This window comes from Leptinotarsa decemlineata, unplaced genomic scaffold (genome assembly GCF_025532065.1).
Source record: "Leptinotarsa decemlineata unplaced genomic scaffold, Ldec_3_MD MMD2_P_RNA_scaffold_9, whole genome shotgun sequence".
Classification (NCBI taxonomy): Eukaryota; Metazoa; Arthropoda; class Insecta; order Coleoptera; family Chrysomelidae; genus Leptinotarsa; species Leptinotarsa decemlineata.
Genome location: NW_027412536.1, coordinates 139,422 through 157,606, shown reverse-complemented (window position 1 = coordinate 157,606; position 18,185 = coordinate 139,422). Strand labels below are relative to the sequence as shown.

The following is an 18,185-nucleotide window of genomic DNA, read 5'->3' as shown; positions in this document are numbered from 1 at the left end:
ATGGCATATGCCTATCTTTCAATGGATGCTTATGAGATCCATTTCAATGTTTGAAATAATGGTGAAATATAAATTGGTAAGTAATTGGAGAACTATTCAGACGGAGATGATATAACTTATTATTAAATAAATTCGTTACTTGCCTTAAGCATTTTATACACATTATATTAGTTACCTTTTGCCATGTAATTCAAATGAATTTTTTAGAAGTTGTTGCAAAATTGAAACTATCACATAAGAAAATTAATTTAGGCGGCCTGACAAACCATTGCGACAGATCTGATGAAGAAAGGTTCCAAATGCATTGGTTTTGTTTTCCGTAGTGAACATATTTTAAACAGACAAACATATTTTGAAGGTTGAGGTGTATCTTTACTTTTTGTTGTCTATAAATAGATATATTTTCACCTTTTTCAAGCATACTCTGGTCAATTTTATCAAAAGACAGATTAGTGGTATCTGAGGCCTTTGCTCAAAGAGTTCAAATGAGATAATATATGAATTGAAGGGGCTATATTTTTAGGAGTGATTAATTTTTGGGAAAGAAAGTTTTTGGCTTTCTACAACTCTATCAGATAGAGTAGTAGAAAGCCAAAAACTTTCTTTCCCAAAAAGAGATAATATAGTAGAAATAAGAGTATACATTTTGAATCATAAGGGGTCAACGGAACTTGCTCTATATATCTTTATCAATTGGGAGCCTCATCCACAGTAAAAGGACTTCAAATGATCTACAATGTTCCAAAACATCCCACAGTAATAAAGACTATTCTGAGATGTTTCACAATGATCTGGTATGTTTCGGAATATTTCCGAACGTTTCACACTATTCTCAAACATTCCAGAATATACCGGTATGTTCTGGAATGCTCTTGGTGAAACTTCCTCATCTCTTCACCATCAAGTTATCCAGATAAAAAGTAGAAGCTTTTCCATGGATTGGGCATAGAGAATTATCACATCATATAATTATCTTCCTTTATCGTGGGATGCGCCCGAACATTCCTGATTATTTCCAAAAGTTCTATCATATTTCAGAATACATGATTTTTCTCTCTTATCTGAAGGAAGACTCTTTACCTTCTTTAGATCATTTGGCAATGAGTTTTCTTTTTCATCGATACTAGTAATCTCCATCAGTTTAAAATTTTTGTTAAAAATACAATTTTCTCGGCACATTTCCATTTCGGCATGCTCATTTTTATCAGCAACCATTACTTCTTCCAAGGGTTTTCTACAAAACCAACTTTTCTTAATTTTTGAAGGACATTCTATAAATTTAACCGGTTTCCTCTGGAATATCAAAAGTATTAGTAGAGCTTATTTCGTTCACTATCGATATAAAATTGACTATAGATGTATATGATGGAATTGGCCGATACTTCATGAAAATCCATAACACTTTATTGTGAGATTTTCACTTGAAAATTTTACGAAAACGCAACACGTGTTTCGCGATACAATGGATTCTTCGGGCGTATCTTTATTAACAATATTCTACATATTCAATGTTTAATATATCTAATTTTACAATTAGACGTACCTACATTTCAAGTACCTGATTTTTACCTAAGTTTGTGATGAATTAAAATTTCTGAGCTTTTGTCCCAGTTTCCACATTTGAAAAAATATTTAGTAAAGGGGAGTAATTCAATTCTAATTGTTCATTCAGTAAATTACCCTAATTCCTGATTCTATTAATTTCTAAACATTCTAGAAGATTGAGTTTCAAACTCTTCTCTTGTAACTGTAACACGTCGCTTTCATGATTGGACTCATGTCCTTTTGCTAAAAGGTGGTTTGCAAATGTGGAATTGGTCTTTCTATTCACAAAACTACTTCTATGCTCTTTAGAATAGAAAGACCAATTCCACATTTGCAAACCTCCTTTTAGCAGAATGACATGAGTTCAATCATGAATACGACGTGTTTGAAACTCAATATTCTAGAATATTCAGAAATCAATAGAATCAGGAATTCGGGTAATTTACTGAATGATCAATTGGAATTGAATAACTCCCCCTTAATAAATATTTTTCGAATGTGGAAATTGGGAGATAAGCTCAGATGATTTAATTCATTACAAACTTAGGTAAAAGTCAGGTACCTACTTCTCTTTAATATTTTTATTAATGATAATAATGATAAACTTTTGCCACTCTAAATAACTTCTCTTCGCTGATGACCTCAAAATTTATATGCCAATCAAAACCAACCTAGACCGTAAATGTCTTCAATCTGATCTGAACGAATTGATCAACTGGTCACAAAATAATGGAATGTCTCTGAATGTTGATAAGTGTTATTGTATTTCATTTTCTAGGTCCAATAATCCTATTCAATTTGATTATCAAATTGAAAACAGTCTCAAACAGGTTTTTGAAATTCGCGATTTAGGAGACATATTTGATCATCAATAATTAAATTTTGCCCATCATATTGACTCCGCAGTCAGTAAATCTTTTCAATTATTGGGTTTCATTTCTAGATATGCTAAAAAACTATCAGTATTGGCTTTTAGAACGTTATATCTAACATTGGTTTATTCGGTTATTTATTGATCATCAATAATTAAATTTTGCCCATCATATTGACTCCGCAGTCAGTAAATCTTTTCAATTATTGGGTTTCATTTCTAGATATGCTAAAAAACTATCAGTATTGGCTTTTAGAACGTTATATCTAACATTGGTTTATTCGGTTATTCAATACGCCTCACCAGTGTGGTCACCATATTATCAAACTCACATCGATCGAAAAGAAAGAGTACATAAAAATTTTTTGAGGTGTATGCTGAAACATAGTTTTTTATTTATTTCGTTAGTTTCTTTTTTAATTTGTTCTATTCTTATTTCATTGTTTTGTGATATGTACAGTCCATCGTCAACGTATCTGAACCATTCTCCTTTTTCATGTATTTTTATTATTGTTAAGATTTTCTCATCTATGGTTTGCAGGAATATTTCGGATATAATACTAGATAGTGGGGATCCCATCGCTAGTCCATCTGTTTGTTTATAAATTTTCCCTTCAGATTCGAAATAATTTTGATTAAGTATTGTATTTAGACTGTGTTCCATATGGTTAATACAGGTTTTGTCTATGTTTTGATGTTTTAGTTTCTCAGATATGATGTTTATACTTTCGTTGACTGGTATGTTGGAGTACATGTTTTTTATGTCGAACGAGATCAGTTTAGTGTTCGGGCTGACATTTGTCGTAGAGATTCTGTTTGTGAGTTCCATTGAATTTTTGATGCTGTGGTCGTTATTCCTGTGGATTTTGTTTTTCAGTTCGTCGGCTATGATTTTTGAAATTTTGTATGAAGATGTTTTGGTGAAATTGATAACCGGTCTTATAGGTTTATTTTCCTTATACATATCTGAGAAACTAAAACACCAAAACATAGACAAAACCTACACAGTCTGAATACAATACTTGATAAAAATTATTTCGAATCTGAAGGGAAATTTATAAACAAACAGATGGACTAGCGATGGGCTCCCCACTATCTAGCATTATATCCGAAATATACCTGCAAACCATAGATGAGAAAATCTTAACAATAATAAAAATACATGATAAAAAAGGAGAATGGTTCAGATACGTTAACGATGGACTGTAAGACCTCGTTAGTCCTTAGCTCGCACAAGCTTCTCAACTTCTGAGAGTTGTCGTTTGTATGGGGGCGACAGCTGATTAACGGAAAAACAGATTTATTTATATTTATATATATATATATATATATATATATATATATATATATATATATATATATATATATATATATATATATATATATATAAATACGAAGGTTATCGAGTGTCTTGATATAGATAAAGAAGTTTTTTAATCGGACATAGCACTCAAGGAAGTGGCAAACCATAGACACGTGTTTCGGGTGATGGGCCAAAAGCCCATATATATAACAGAAGAATTAGTGACTGGATTAACTATAAATCGGTTTAATTCGTGAGGTTGCAGTCAATAGCTGGGCTGTTACAAAGAAAACTCTTTGTTATATGTCAAGCTTTCGGTATATTTCACACCTTCGTCAGGACAACTACAATAATAAGATTATATATTTTGTAAAAAATATATAAATATGGAGAACTTACTAATATATATATATATATATATATATATATATATATATATATATATATATATATATATATATAGATGGAGATTGTATCGAGTGTGTATGATACAAATCACGAATGAAATAATTCGTGGACACAACACTCAAAAAAAGGGGACAAACCGCGGACACGTGTTTTTGGCTATAGGCCTCATCAGCGCGGTGCAGCCAAGTGTAAAGATGGGCAACACTTGTTTGCCGAAAGCAGGAATCAACACATACGCACGGAGTCAACAACAGAAGCCAACCGCACATTTGTGGTTCCAGTTAAAAGACCTAGAATTCCTAGGCTACATCTAACATGACCACGTAGGCAGCTATAGCTACCTGCGTGACATCCGGTTCCAGGATATAAATACAGATAGAGATTTTATCGAGTGTGTATGATACAAATCAAGAATGAAATAATTCGTGGACACAACACTCAAAAAAAAGGGGGGCAAACCGCGGACACGTATTTCTGGCTATTGACCTCATCAGCACGGTGCAGTCAAGTGTAAAGATGGGCAACACTTGTTTGCCGAAAGCAGGAAACAACACATACGCACGGAGTCAACAACAGAAGCCAACCGCACATTTGTGGTTCCAGTTAGAAGACATAGAATTCCTAGGCTAGACCTAACATGACCACGTAGGCAGCTAAAGCTACCTGCGTGACATTCGGGTCCAGGATATAAATACAGATAGAGATTTTATCGAGTGTGTATGATACAAATCAAGAATGAAATAATTCGTGGACACAACACTCAAAAAAGGGGGGCAAACCGCGGACACGTATTTCTGGCTATTGTCTTCATCAGAGCGGTGCAGCCAAGTGTAAAGATGGGCAACAACTGGTTACCAAAAATGAAAAACATCACATATGCACGGTGTCACCAACAGAAGCTAACGGCACATTTGTGGTTTCAATTAGAAGACCTAGAATTCCCAGGCATCATCTGACATCACCACGTATGATTTATATCATACACACTCGTTAATATTTATATCTCTGTATATATATATATATATATATATATATATATATATATATATATATAATATATATATATACATCCCGCTATATATTGGTCCTCCACAGGAAACGCAGCAATAAGTCTTCCACCAGAAGGAGTGCGTATATGATGATTTTAGCCGCGTATATGTGACATTTGCTTTCCATTTATGGTGAAAATGCCTTGAAAAGAAACACAATTTTTAAAATTTTGTATGCATGCTGATATCTTTGGGTCTTCCTCGCAAACTACGGTTTTTGCCTCATCCGGGTGTATACTTGTTGACAAACTCACAGCTGTAAGTCCTCCGCATATACTCTTGCGATTCGAACTACAGTGGATAGCTCTTCCGACAGTGTTGTCTGAATATTGGTAATCAGTGGAAATCATTGAAGAGTAGTATAGTCAGAGTAAGACAGAGACAGAGACTGTTATATCTTATTTCATACCCAAATTGTTGTCTCATTAATGTTTCAAAATGCCGAAATATTCACACAACTATACTTTCCCAGGATCACGTGTTTCTACCCTCTTTTAGGTAAAATCAGATCCCGAAGAATTCTTCGGAAGAATTCTTTGGGATCAGATTTCACCTAAAAACTGTGACTGTAGAATTTTTTCCAGTATTAAGCTGATTAATTAAATTATAATTGAATTTATGTCTTAGAAAATCGTATAATATATAAATATGCATGTAAATGTTTGGCATTTCAATAAAAAAAATGCTTGAAATTTAAATACTTTATACTGACTACGTTATTCATTACAATATTTTTAAATACAATAATCTTGTGATTTATATGTACATTTTTTGAATTCTAATCACTTATCCATTAGTTTGTAGATTCGAAAAACCTTTCCGATTCTAGTAGATCTTCAAGACCATCATCATCTTCGTCTCCAATATTTTTTTCAGTCTGCATTGGTTCTGCATTCACAATTTCATGTGAATCAATAACTTCTTCGTAGTTTTTTTTTCTTGAACATTGGAGCATTTGTTTTGGTTGGTTTCCGGGTTTTGCCGTGGTCTTCTTTGGTTACAATTTCTAAACCTAAACCTAAAGAAGACCACGGCAAAACCCGGTAACCAATCAGAACATTAACGCCAGCCGTTTAAGCCTACAATCCTTCATTGAATCAATTTTCATAACAATGACAATTTGAGCATAAATTTGTGCATTTCAAACCATGTTTTTGTCGGCCACATTTCTGACTGTTACATCCAGTTTCACAGGTGCAACAAATAGTTTTGAGCCATATCTTCTGTAAAATTGAGCATAAGGCCACTTTAATGTTCCTTCCAGCCTTTATCTGTTGCTGTAACAATGTTGTTCTTCTGCACCTTCTATGGATGGGAGATTTGCCAATATGAAAGATGTAATTTTTACCAATAGATATTTTCGAAATCTTCATTGATTCAGTGTTATTATATTGTCATTTCCACATTTACGAACAGTTTTGTTTAATTGTATTCCATTTTTTGATATTTTTTGATATCTTTGTTCGTATCTTCATTATAAAAAATATTGGCCATTTTTATCATCCAATAAGGAATTTATGATACTTTTTTTTTCCCTTTCCGGTAAATCCAGATATTTTATCGCAACCAGAAAAACAATGCAGGAATGCAACAATATTTTTGAAGGATTCATATTTGAAACAATTAGACGTGAAAAATAGATCTTCTACATTTCCAGAACATGGCTTGAAAAAATAAATATCATGATTTTTTGAACAAAATTTCAATAAATAGCTCAGAATTCTCAGAATTTAACATAATGATGAGAAAACAATTTTCAGAATCGAGTTTTTTTAATTTTTTTTGCATTTTCTGAGACAATTTGCAATGGTAATGTATACTTTTTTCACACCATCAAAGAGTAGAGATCTTAAGGAACAAGAAGCACATAGATTTTTTTTACATATTTTTACGTGAGAATTTTCAATTGAAAATCAGGGTGCTTTTTTCAGTAGAATATAAAAATAAAATACCAAAAAATTGGTTTTTTGAATTCTTCTCATAAATTTTGAGTTTATGTGAAAAAAGTTAGTTGTAGATCTTTTTATTACCTACAACTCTGCCATTCAACTTTTTTTCCATAGGACTTGTAGTTTTGCCGGAAATCGAGATGAACCGTTTTTTACTTTTAATAACTCATCCCCTTCCATTTTCCGAGCTTAGATCGCCCATATTTTTTTTTCATTTTATTTTTGTCATATTTGCTTCCTTTTCCAATGGGTTTCATCTACAAGTGAACTTAGTTGGCATTATCAGAGTAATGAAGCGATTAATATAACATGCTCCAGAAATATTTTCACATGACGATTGTGAGATTATGAATTGATATTGAATTCAGTTGATGAAATGTTAGATCGGACATTATACTTTTGTAATCTAATCACTTCTTTTCCACAAACTAGTTGAACGATTTGAACCATTTCGCTCATCAAATTTTAATTTTTGGTATATTACTTGAGATTAACTTTTTTGAATTAGAAGAGGCCAAGCAAACCCACTTATGAATTTACAGTAATAGTAAATTGCAATTATTAACAAATTGAGGTGGAAAAAATGGCATTCAGTTATTCGTTCATAACTCAAAAACTATCAAAAATTGCGGAATTGAAAATAGATTTTAACAGAGGAGGAATTATTCAATTACATAGTTCCAAACTCTCGAAACCCTACCACCTTTGTTTATTATTTTAATTCACCTTCGAAAATAGGGCTCCGACCCATATCACGACATGGACATATCGGCAATAAAGACGGTACACTACCGCCGTTCACGACAACCCCACCCTTCAAACGATAATTTTTTTTTTCAGTTAGTTACAATTACATAATTACATGCTGATAAGTGTATTGAATAGCAAATGTACCAATGTTTGATAGACTTTTTCAATACTGGAATATTTACCGCTCAACAGCAACAGATGATAAATAAGTAAAGAATATGTTATTCATAAAGTCCTCGTTCAGTTCATACCAACAATCAGTAACTTTTTATTGAATGAAACTGAATGATACATACATATGACCCAAATAAATTAAATTCAAGAGAATTTCACCTAGATCATTTTTTTTTCGAAAACAATTACTCTAGAATGGACACAATTTCATCATTTCAATAAGTAGATCATTTCTTCAAAAAAATATTGAAAATGAATACACAGAAGCAGAATACCGTAGAATAAATCTGTTCGACTTCTAGTGAGTTCATCAAAATTTATGAAAAAATTTTAAGTAAATATCTATCATAAAGTAATTATTCTCCAATATATTTCAATTTCACGATTTGGAATTCTTTGCTCAACAGGGCTATAGATGTCACCTACCATTAGTTTGATGATCATTGAGTAATTATTTCAAGAGGTCCTGAAATATATAATTTACAGTGGCCCCAAAATTTTCCTAACAAAGGTCAGTTACTCGAGTAAATAGTTCGAATTCGATTCCACGTTAGCAACTCCCTTGTCAAGGGCAAGTTATTTTATTATTGAAGTGAATGAGTTTTGTACGTTTTTGATATTTTTCCAAATTAAAAGATCATGTTTCAAAAACTATTTATTAAATGATGAGAAAACAACATACTTCTAAAAATTACAATATAAAAAATTATTTTTTTATGTTGTTTTTTTATGTGTATGTTCACATTATATCAAAAAATAATTTCAACTGAATGACATCAGTAGGTACCTTTCTATTGAATGAAACTCAATAGTACGTATGATCTAAATAAATTACTATCAAGAAAAGAATTTCACCTGAATACATTTTTTTCGAAAACAATCTCCTATATAATAGACATATTTTCATCATTGCCAATTGCCATGATATTTGAAAGAGAAAGTCATAATAATCATTTCGTTTCTTTCGCTATCATGAGTCTCTTTGTTATTTTATGATTTCAAATGATGACCTGATGGTAATTTGCCGCTTTTCCTGCTCCTGGGTCAAATAAAATATGAATTTTCGTTCAAAATACAGACCTTGACCATCATTGTATTTACAAGGTCATAACCTAGATCGAATCACCATCACAACAAAAAACCGTGAATTTCTTGCATATTTTTTTTGTAACTATTCAGTATGTTTCACTATCGAATGATCTTTAAAGAATGAATTTGAAGTCACTCAAGATCATACCGTTGTGATTTTTCTCATTATTTTCAGGGTTTCGATCCGATAGCCAAAAAAATATTATGAACAGCCCCAACTCCGAATATATATGAAATGATATATTGAATTTTCATTTGCATAATTGAATAATTTACAAAGCCATTCTTGTGAGATAAAAAATCAATTCGAAAGAAATGAAGAGGACACTTGTAAAGTGAATCCATTAATATTTTGGCACGAATTATGACATTTTCTCTGAATTGAAATAAAAAGTTATCGCAAGGGTTCGACCTTCCCAACAAAAAGAGATTAAAAATTCAAATAGTAATTTGCAGAGGACTAAAGAGCGCCATCTGCCGTCTATTGAATCGGAAATTGCTTATTCGACAGGTCATAGATGGCCATGCTGCAAGCGAAAATGAATAGTCATTAAATGAGGGGACAGCCTGTCACATATCAGTAAATGGGAATTAATTGGAAATGTGTGTATGTTTGACCGAAAGCAGTTTCACTTTCGATACACATAATCTGTGATGTGGTATTCCGCATTCTATATTTGTTATTGGACAACAAAATAAAATCGCTATTTCAATCAAAAATTGTAAATTAATTATTTCATCAAATCAAATTTACAGCCAACGGTCATGAGCGATCTATTAATGTGATGATTTTTTTATTTTACCGAATTCGCGCGAAGCATCCGAGCCGTCAATCACCATTTATGAAGCAGCAGTGACTCTGCTGGAAATACGCTAAATAATCAATTTTCAAATGAAAGTTCTTGAAAAATTTTTGGAATAATCGAATTTTCATAGGGATATCACTGATTATATACTTTTCTTTCAGATGTCAAACTTCATGAAATCTGTGATTTTTGGGTTTATCCCAGTACATGCAAACAAAACAAACAAACCCAGTAAAGAATTTTTCTATAAAATTCAATTCATTTCTCTTGCAGATAATTCAGCATTCTACACGTTTGGTAGATTGGGTATGGTAGTCAATATCAATATCGAATCGCTATAAAGAAATACTATAAAGTCATCTTTAAGCTTTCGGAATATATCATTTCCTTTTTCAAGAATATCTTGGAATAGAAAATAAATTTTAATTTATTGTTTGCTCACATATCTTCTTTTGAGAACATATGAAAATAACTCATCAAGAGGACTAAAAATAAAATGGCATGAATTTACAAACTCAAAGAACGATGAAAGATGAAAAATTTTGACAACTGTTGAATAATCTGTCACATCATCACAGAAAATGGATCTGAAATTAATTTTGGTATATATGAGTAGCAGTTTTATACTTGATAATGGTATCAAACCCAAAACCGGTCGTATGAATGAAAATTTTTCTGTGGTATTTAGACAAAAGTGTTTTTATTCATTTCATTTAAGTGATCATGAATTACCATAAAGTAAACCATCATCAATCACACATAATATGTAGGTATACATATATACATATATGTAGGTATACATATCCAGCAAAACACAAACCCTTATCTGTCTATGTCCATTCTTTAATCTTTCAATAGCTCATAAAAATATATGCCTGAAAAGCCTTACAGTCGTCTGTGGTCTGCGCCCCGAAAAACTACCCTCGAACTATGTTACGCTGCGGGAAGTTTCAGTTGGAAAGCAACTCGTTTTTCGCATTAAACAGAATGATCAGGGTGAGGAGGAAATAACTTATAATCCTCCTGAAAGTGGATTAGGATGTGCAATTCTAATTCGTTTCGTGAATGAATACGATATGCGTGGGAGTTTTACGTTGAAATCTTTGAATATGAATATGATATTGGTGATGTAGAAAAATTGGTTGTATTTGTTCAGTGATGATCACACAATGAAATGTTTTTTGAATGCGTCAATTGTATTACAGAAAAACTGTCATACTTTCACCATAAAAAAAGGCTGGAGGTGAAATAGTCCCCTATCTCCCGATTGAAGCAGTGTCGAAAGTATCATACCTTGAAACCAGAATTTTGGTCACCATTCAACCACAAAATAGCTTATTTTCTGTACCAGAATTGAAGTCATTGTTACGTCATCTCCCAAGATGCTGTCTGTGATCTGAGATATCGCTGAATCAGGGATAACTTTGGATTTTTTTATTTATCCGAAGCGACAAGTTGTATCATCTCGTGATACTAACTTGATTAGAGACTTGCGAGTCTAAAGTTGGTTCTTTTGTTATTGGTGTGGGAAAATTGTTTGCAATATATTCATTTAACGCCTGAGGTTAAAATTCTACAATACTGTGAGTATTGTGACGCATCTTGCTATACAATAGTATCTTCAATACTGGGAGTATTGTGACGACTGATGCTATACAAAATATTTTTCAGGCGTCACAATTTTAGGAGTATTATGCTTTTGTATAGCGAAACACGCGTCACGATTTTGTGAACTGTCAAGTTGAAATCTCTCAATGAAGTGTTTTTTGAATGCGTTTTGAAGGATTTTCATCCTGTATCGGTTAGTTCTATCAGATTTTTCATAGAAAATGAGTTTTTGTGGTAAACGTACTGAGGACAAAAACCAAAAAAGCCGTCTCTACTGCTGCATCGTTGCCCAATTTTTTTTTATTTGAGACTTACGGATAAGATTCAGTTTGATTCTTACTATAAAAGGTTTACAAAACCAATACACATATTTCGCTATACAACAGCATTCTCAATCAGATTTAATTAACTTCTTCTAGATTGAAACATTTTGTACTCCAACAACACTACTAATCTAGTTTTGCGTACCTGGAAAGACCGGATACAAAATTTCATAAACTAGTAAAACCAGATAAATACCGGTAAACATACTCATTCACTAGTAATAATTATGTCCTTGAGACGAGGAGAAATATTATATAGCGTTAACATATTTAGAGATATCTAATATTTCTGATTTCCCGAAAAATTGTTGTGTTAGGAATCACACGTTAAAAGGTAATACCTCCTTAGTCCTTAATTCGCCTAAGTTTCGACTTCTGAGGGTTGTCGTTCGAAGAGGAACGATAGCTGGTTAACGGAAAAAACATAAATATAGAAAATTTGAGCATACATATTGAAAATAGATCAGGAATGTAAAAATTGTCTTCTGGTTCATGTCCGATGTTTTACAAAGGCCAAACTGGAAAACATTTGAACCATGCATTAAAGAATATAGAAACAGTTTCCAGAATGGAAAAATAAATTCAACGTTGCGACTCACCTCCTTGCGGAGGGACATCTATTGAAAGCGATCTACGTATCGCGGTTTTGTAATTTCTAATAATGATCAGTATAAATTATTAAGTTTTGATATGTATTTTCAATAAGTCTTGGCCAGTTCCACACAATTTTCTATTTCATAGGCAAGGTCGTTATAAAGTACAGTCAGTTGGAAAAACGCATTATTGCAAAACATCCAGAGAAGTATGCACGTCACACTGTCTGCGATAATAACATCATAACGTTTTCTAAGTAGCTACCTGTATCTGTATCTACCAGTCATGATACATTGCTGCATCATATTTTCATTCTATTATATAGATAAATGAAAATACATTATTCAGATATGTATAGCCATATAATTAGTCACCTTGATTTCATACAATTATTAATTAATACTTGTCATTCGTTCTTTATTTGCGAATGAACAATTTTTGAACGGCTACTTCAAACGTTGGACGGCAATACGTTTCTGATTATGTTACCATACTCTACTCTACTGGTGCGTAACTTTGTGAACATACCTTGATAAAGTCCTGAGACAGTATTACCATGGTGGATGCTGGCAGACATACAGACATTCGGTCGACTACAGCTTAGGTTTTTTGACTAATATTTTCAAGATTATATTTGGAGATATTTGGAGGATATTGAGGGAATGTTTAAAGTACAGTATTTTATCCCAGATTCTGCTAAGGACTGGTATATGGTGATCAAATTTTTGTATTTCAGAATATTTCTCAATTCATAGAATTTTTTAGTTAAGAGTTTTACAACATCTGCTGATCCATGATGACTGACAGATACTTAATCATTGTTGTTCTTTCTATAGGAGCACAATTGCAGTTTGTTGTATTAATACAGTCTCTGTCATGGAAGTGAATTATGATATTCCCTGGTTGGTTGATCGTTCTGCAAAATGTAATAAATTCAATTTTGTCACATTTATACTCAGAAGGTTGTAATCAAGCCATATCTGGATTTATCTCGGTCCCTTTTCTGATTTTTCAAAGCCTCCTTCCAACTACCCATGTATACCCATGTATGGTATACGTGATCAACGGTTTCGAATGTCTTAGCTAAGTCAAGAAATATAGCTCATAATTTTTTTGATCTATCCAAAGCTACAATCATTTTTTGAACAAAATATAGCACCGCTTTTTCGATATTAGAGTTATGGAGTATTTTTTTAGGATTTTGGTAATTTATAAGTCTACTTTTAAGGGATTGTTCAAAGATTTCAGCAAAATTATTAACAGTAGATATTGATATATTGATACACATACCTGTTTTATAGATAGGAATTCCAGTAGAAAGTTCAATCACGGAGGATGCCGTTTCATGTCGAATACGATTTCGTTGCGGTTGTCTTCTGTTGAATTATTTAGCAACTTGTCTGCTATTTAGAGCACCATCATCAAATAACTTCATTATTTCAATTTTTCTTGTAAATTAAGACGTTTAATGGGAATTTTGTTACTATTTTCGACGCATTTACTTTCAATCTGACATTTGGGGTACAAATAGTTCATTAGTATCCATGACACTCTAGCCCAAATGGAATATTGTTGAAACACAATATATGAGACTGCTTTGAAACATTGAGAATGATGATTTTCCATCCAAAGTAAGACAAATTCGCAATCGATCATATTCAACAGGAAATTGAAAAAATCCTCAAAATTGAAGACAGACTTACATTCGATAAAATGATAATTTTCAATTTTAGTTATTTCAATACATTTATTTCATTGATTTTGACTATTATATCATTTTTGTAGCTTTTTATTCGGGACCATAACTTGAAAATCGGACTTGAATATGAAAATTACAAAAAAATACCAATTTCGAAATTTGGGTTGAAATTTGGTATGTAAGAAATATTACTGGAGTTTTTTTCTAACACCAAACTGTTATTTTAACACCCCGACTCGTGATTCGATCACCAAGTGATCATCTTCAAGCGGAAGATTGAACTAAATATATTTATAATAATTATCCTTATTTAAACCATAGCTCTTCTAGGTACCTGCGTCTCAGGTATCTTCGATCAATTTCACAATAATGCCTTTTCTACTAGTCTTATATCAATTTTATAACGTGTCCTTATGTAATAGTCAGGTTAATCTTATAATTAAAATATTATTTTAATAAGCTATCTAGTATATTATTAGGTATTGGTTCACCAACGTTATCCATAATATTATTATGTTAACTTTTGCTACACTCTCATAGGCATCTAGATGACTCTTGTTGTTAACTTGTCTAACTAATCTTAATGAACTGAAGTCTATGAAATGGTTTTGTTGCAAAATATCATGGGCGGCTGCTGATTTGTCTGTACTTCCATATTTTAGGTGTGCCAAGTGTTCCATATATCTTATTTCAATAGATCATTTTGTCTGTATACAATATTTTGCATCGCAGTCGTTATATTTGATTTCGTAAATTCCAGACTTTTCCGAATTCTCGACTTTGTCTTTTGGATTTCCTAAATGGCTCTGTAGTGTATGAATTCTTTCAAAAACCAAATTCATACCTAGTTTCTTGAAAATGTTTCCAAAGTTCTCAGTGCATTGGTGGTATGGAACTGAGATATATTTATCTTGGTTTTCGTCATTTTTGAAAGTCGAGATTGTATTCATTCTAAACTTAAAATTTTTCTTCCTTATTATATTCTCTACAATATTCTTCGAGAAACCGTTACTGGCTGCTATTTCCTCTATTGTACGTTTATCTTGTGTGAACCTCTCATGTGTTTGAGGAAAAGTCAAAAGAGGGTGCACTAGAAAATTCAGCTCTGTCCACAGTGATTTGAACTGTCAGGAATATACCTGTACGTAATTGTTTCCTTTCTAAATACATCGTATTCTAGCCCTCCATATGGACTTCCCATTAGCAAAACGTCAAGAAATGGGAGTTGTCCTTTATTCTCTAACTCATAAGTCAATTTTATTGATGAAAATCAAAGTTCTCAATGTTCAATTTTTTTGTTGTCGAATATCGCGAAAACATCATCCACATACCTTAGCCATATCCTAGGAACACACTTTGACTTTTCTCTGGTTTCAATTTTGAATCTGCTCATGAACAGGTTTGCCATGTAGAGGGACAAGAGGTTACCCATAGCCGTTCCCTCCTGTTGTTCAAAAAAGCAACCGTCTACCTGGAAGGTAACAAATTCATCAATTTCGTTATTATTGAAATTATTTTTCTCTAGTAATTCCCTGAGGTATTGTAAGGTCTGTACGATTGAGACACTAGGAAATAAGGAACTAACATCGAAGGACACCATAATCTCACCTTCATGCAGAACGATGTTTTTTGTATGTTGTATGAATTTTTGATACCAAAATCTCGTTCCGCAATAGGCAAGCCTATTAGTGAGTCATTTTGCTATTTGATACCTACCAAATAGAGATCCAAAAAGAGATTCAATAGCTGACACGATGGGTCGCATTGATTTTTCCGGTTTGTAGATTTTTGGGAGGCAATATAGTTGTGACACCGTTGGGTTGGAAACTTTAAGTTTCGTTTCATTTGAGGGGTGAGTATGTTCTCGCATTTCTTGAGGACGTCTTTCACTCCGGCAATCTTCTTAGGAAGCGGGTTCCTGAACAATTTCTCATACGGTCCCTTAGTGATGAGGCTATTGACCCTTTCGTAGTAGTCCGATTTATCCAGAATTACTACTTTGTTACCTCAAAATTTATTTCCTAGCAACTTTTTCGAATAACTTATTTCGATATCTCCAATACGAAGCAAAATATCGAGAATTTGTCCTTTTCACTAGATCGCAGTAGCCTGGGTTTGAGGCTGACACTTGGGCTAAGTATTGCGAAAAGTGCGGCTCATGTAGATCTACGACTGTAGCAAAAATCAACTTTCTACTTTCAATGACTATAATATAGGGGTGTCTTCTTCTTAGGTTTGTCTAACTGTATATATATCAAAAGCCGGGAAAATTCATAGACGAAGCACTCAGAATACTTCTACCCCAAAAATGAGACGCCTCCCAAACTCTTTTTTTTTCTGGCACCTGTGGATGGGAAAGAAATTACTGAATACCACCAGGAATAGATGGTATTGAAACGGAAATACACAAAGTAATAGAAAATGAGCTAGGTAAGTTCTCTTCTTGCCAGTCTGATAAATAATATCTATAAGAAAGAAATATGCCCAAAGGACTTCAAAAGATCATTTGTCACACGTATTCGTAAAAAGTTATTGAGAAAAGAACTATCGAATTACAGACAAATTTCATTAATTACGACGTTTGCCAAATGTTTTTAGAAAGCCGTAAAGGCAAGACTTTCCAGTACTTGACCAGATATAATACTATCGAACTGTCAATTCGGATTCCGAGATGGACTATCAGCTGATGACATTCTTTGTACAGTTTTTGGTGAAATCTATAAATTACTTGATGATGGTCAACCCGCCATTTGTGTATTTCTAGATTTAGCCAAGGCATTTCCATACAGTTGAACATTCTCAACTGTTGACAGTCTTGGAGAATACAGAGATGTACGGTACAGCACTTGAGCTATTCAGACCATCAGTTGGTAAATATGCTCGAGCATTACGTACATCGCTAAGGTGCGTATTCACCAAAAAAGCGAACACGAGCAAACATACACGAATGTGTATGTTTGCTCGTGTTATGCATTTATATTATCAGCTCTACTTGATTTAATTCATTTGCGTATTCCCACTAGTCTGTCGGTGGTATAGTTTTCTCCAATTATTTTATTACATAATTTATATAAGCTGTAGGTATAGACCAACGGTCGGCAACTTGCGGACCGCGAAAAGTCGAACCTCGGACCGCCAAATATTGTAATGTGTTATGTACCAAGTATACTATAGATTTTCAGAGAAGAGTTGCTAGCAATATTGCCGTCGAAAGGTAACACTCGAGAAGAAGATTTATTCAAGGTTATTTATGAGTTTATTACTAAATCTAACATTAGTTATGATAAAATGGTGTCGCTTTCAACTGACGGGGTCCCAGCAATGATAAGCATAGAAAAAGGTGTAGTAAAGAGAATCACGGATACAAACTCGGGTATAAGTATCAGTGCACAATTCACCAGGCAGCTCTTTATGGAAAGCTTAGTGCTACACTGAAAGAAGTGATAGACAGGTTGGTCAACTTGATTAATTTTATGAGGTCTCATTCTGCTCTTCAGCACCGACATTTCAAGGAGTTACTTTCTGAATGTGATTCAGCGTATTCTGACTTACTGCAAAACAACAGTGTTTGTTGTTTAAGCCAAGATCAAATTATTGAACGGCTCTGGCTGATAAAGGTATGAGTAACTTCCTTCTTGCAAAACTTAGGAGAAAGCCAGAAAGCACTTTGAGTTCATAACAAACAAGCGTAATATGCCGGTCGTGGCTTTTCTGAAAGATATTTTGAAATATTTGAATGCGCTCAACACAGAATTACAAGGAAATGGAATGTTAATATGTGATCTGATATAAATCGTGTCTGCTTTTCGTCGTAAGCTGGATATCTTTGAAAAAGATATTGCAAGATAAGACTTTATTCATTTTCCGATAATTTTTGAATATAAAAAGAACTCTGAAGAAGACATTGAAGTGTTCATAAAATTTCTGGCCGATCTTAGAAACGAATTTGCTACAAGATTCCAAGACTTTGCAGAGATGGACAAGTTATCCGTTTCTCAAATCGCCATTTGAGGACAG

At 33.0% G+C, this 18,185-nt stretch overlaps 1 protein-coding gene and 1 long non-coding RNA gene across 7 annotated transcripts in view; one reads left to right on the top strand and one right to left on the bottom strand.

Moving 5' to 3' along the window:
• Rbp6 (RNA-binding protein 6) overlaps positions 1 to 18,185 on the top strand; it is a 1,483,108-nt gene that overhangs the window by 1,325,634 nt on the left and 139,289 nt on the right. The window lies entirely within an intron of this gene.
• LOC111510816 (uncharacterized) lies at positions 139 to 14,028 on the bottom strand. The gene is made up of 3 exons (XR_002722832.2): positions 13,760 to 14,028; positions 12,998 to 13,385; positions 139 to 1,293 (listed from the first exon to the last, which is right to left on the bottom strand). It is a non-coding gene; the product is annotated as an uncharacterized lncRNA (long non-coding RNA).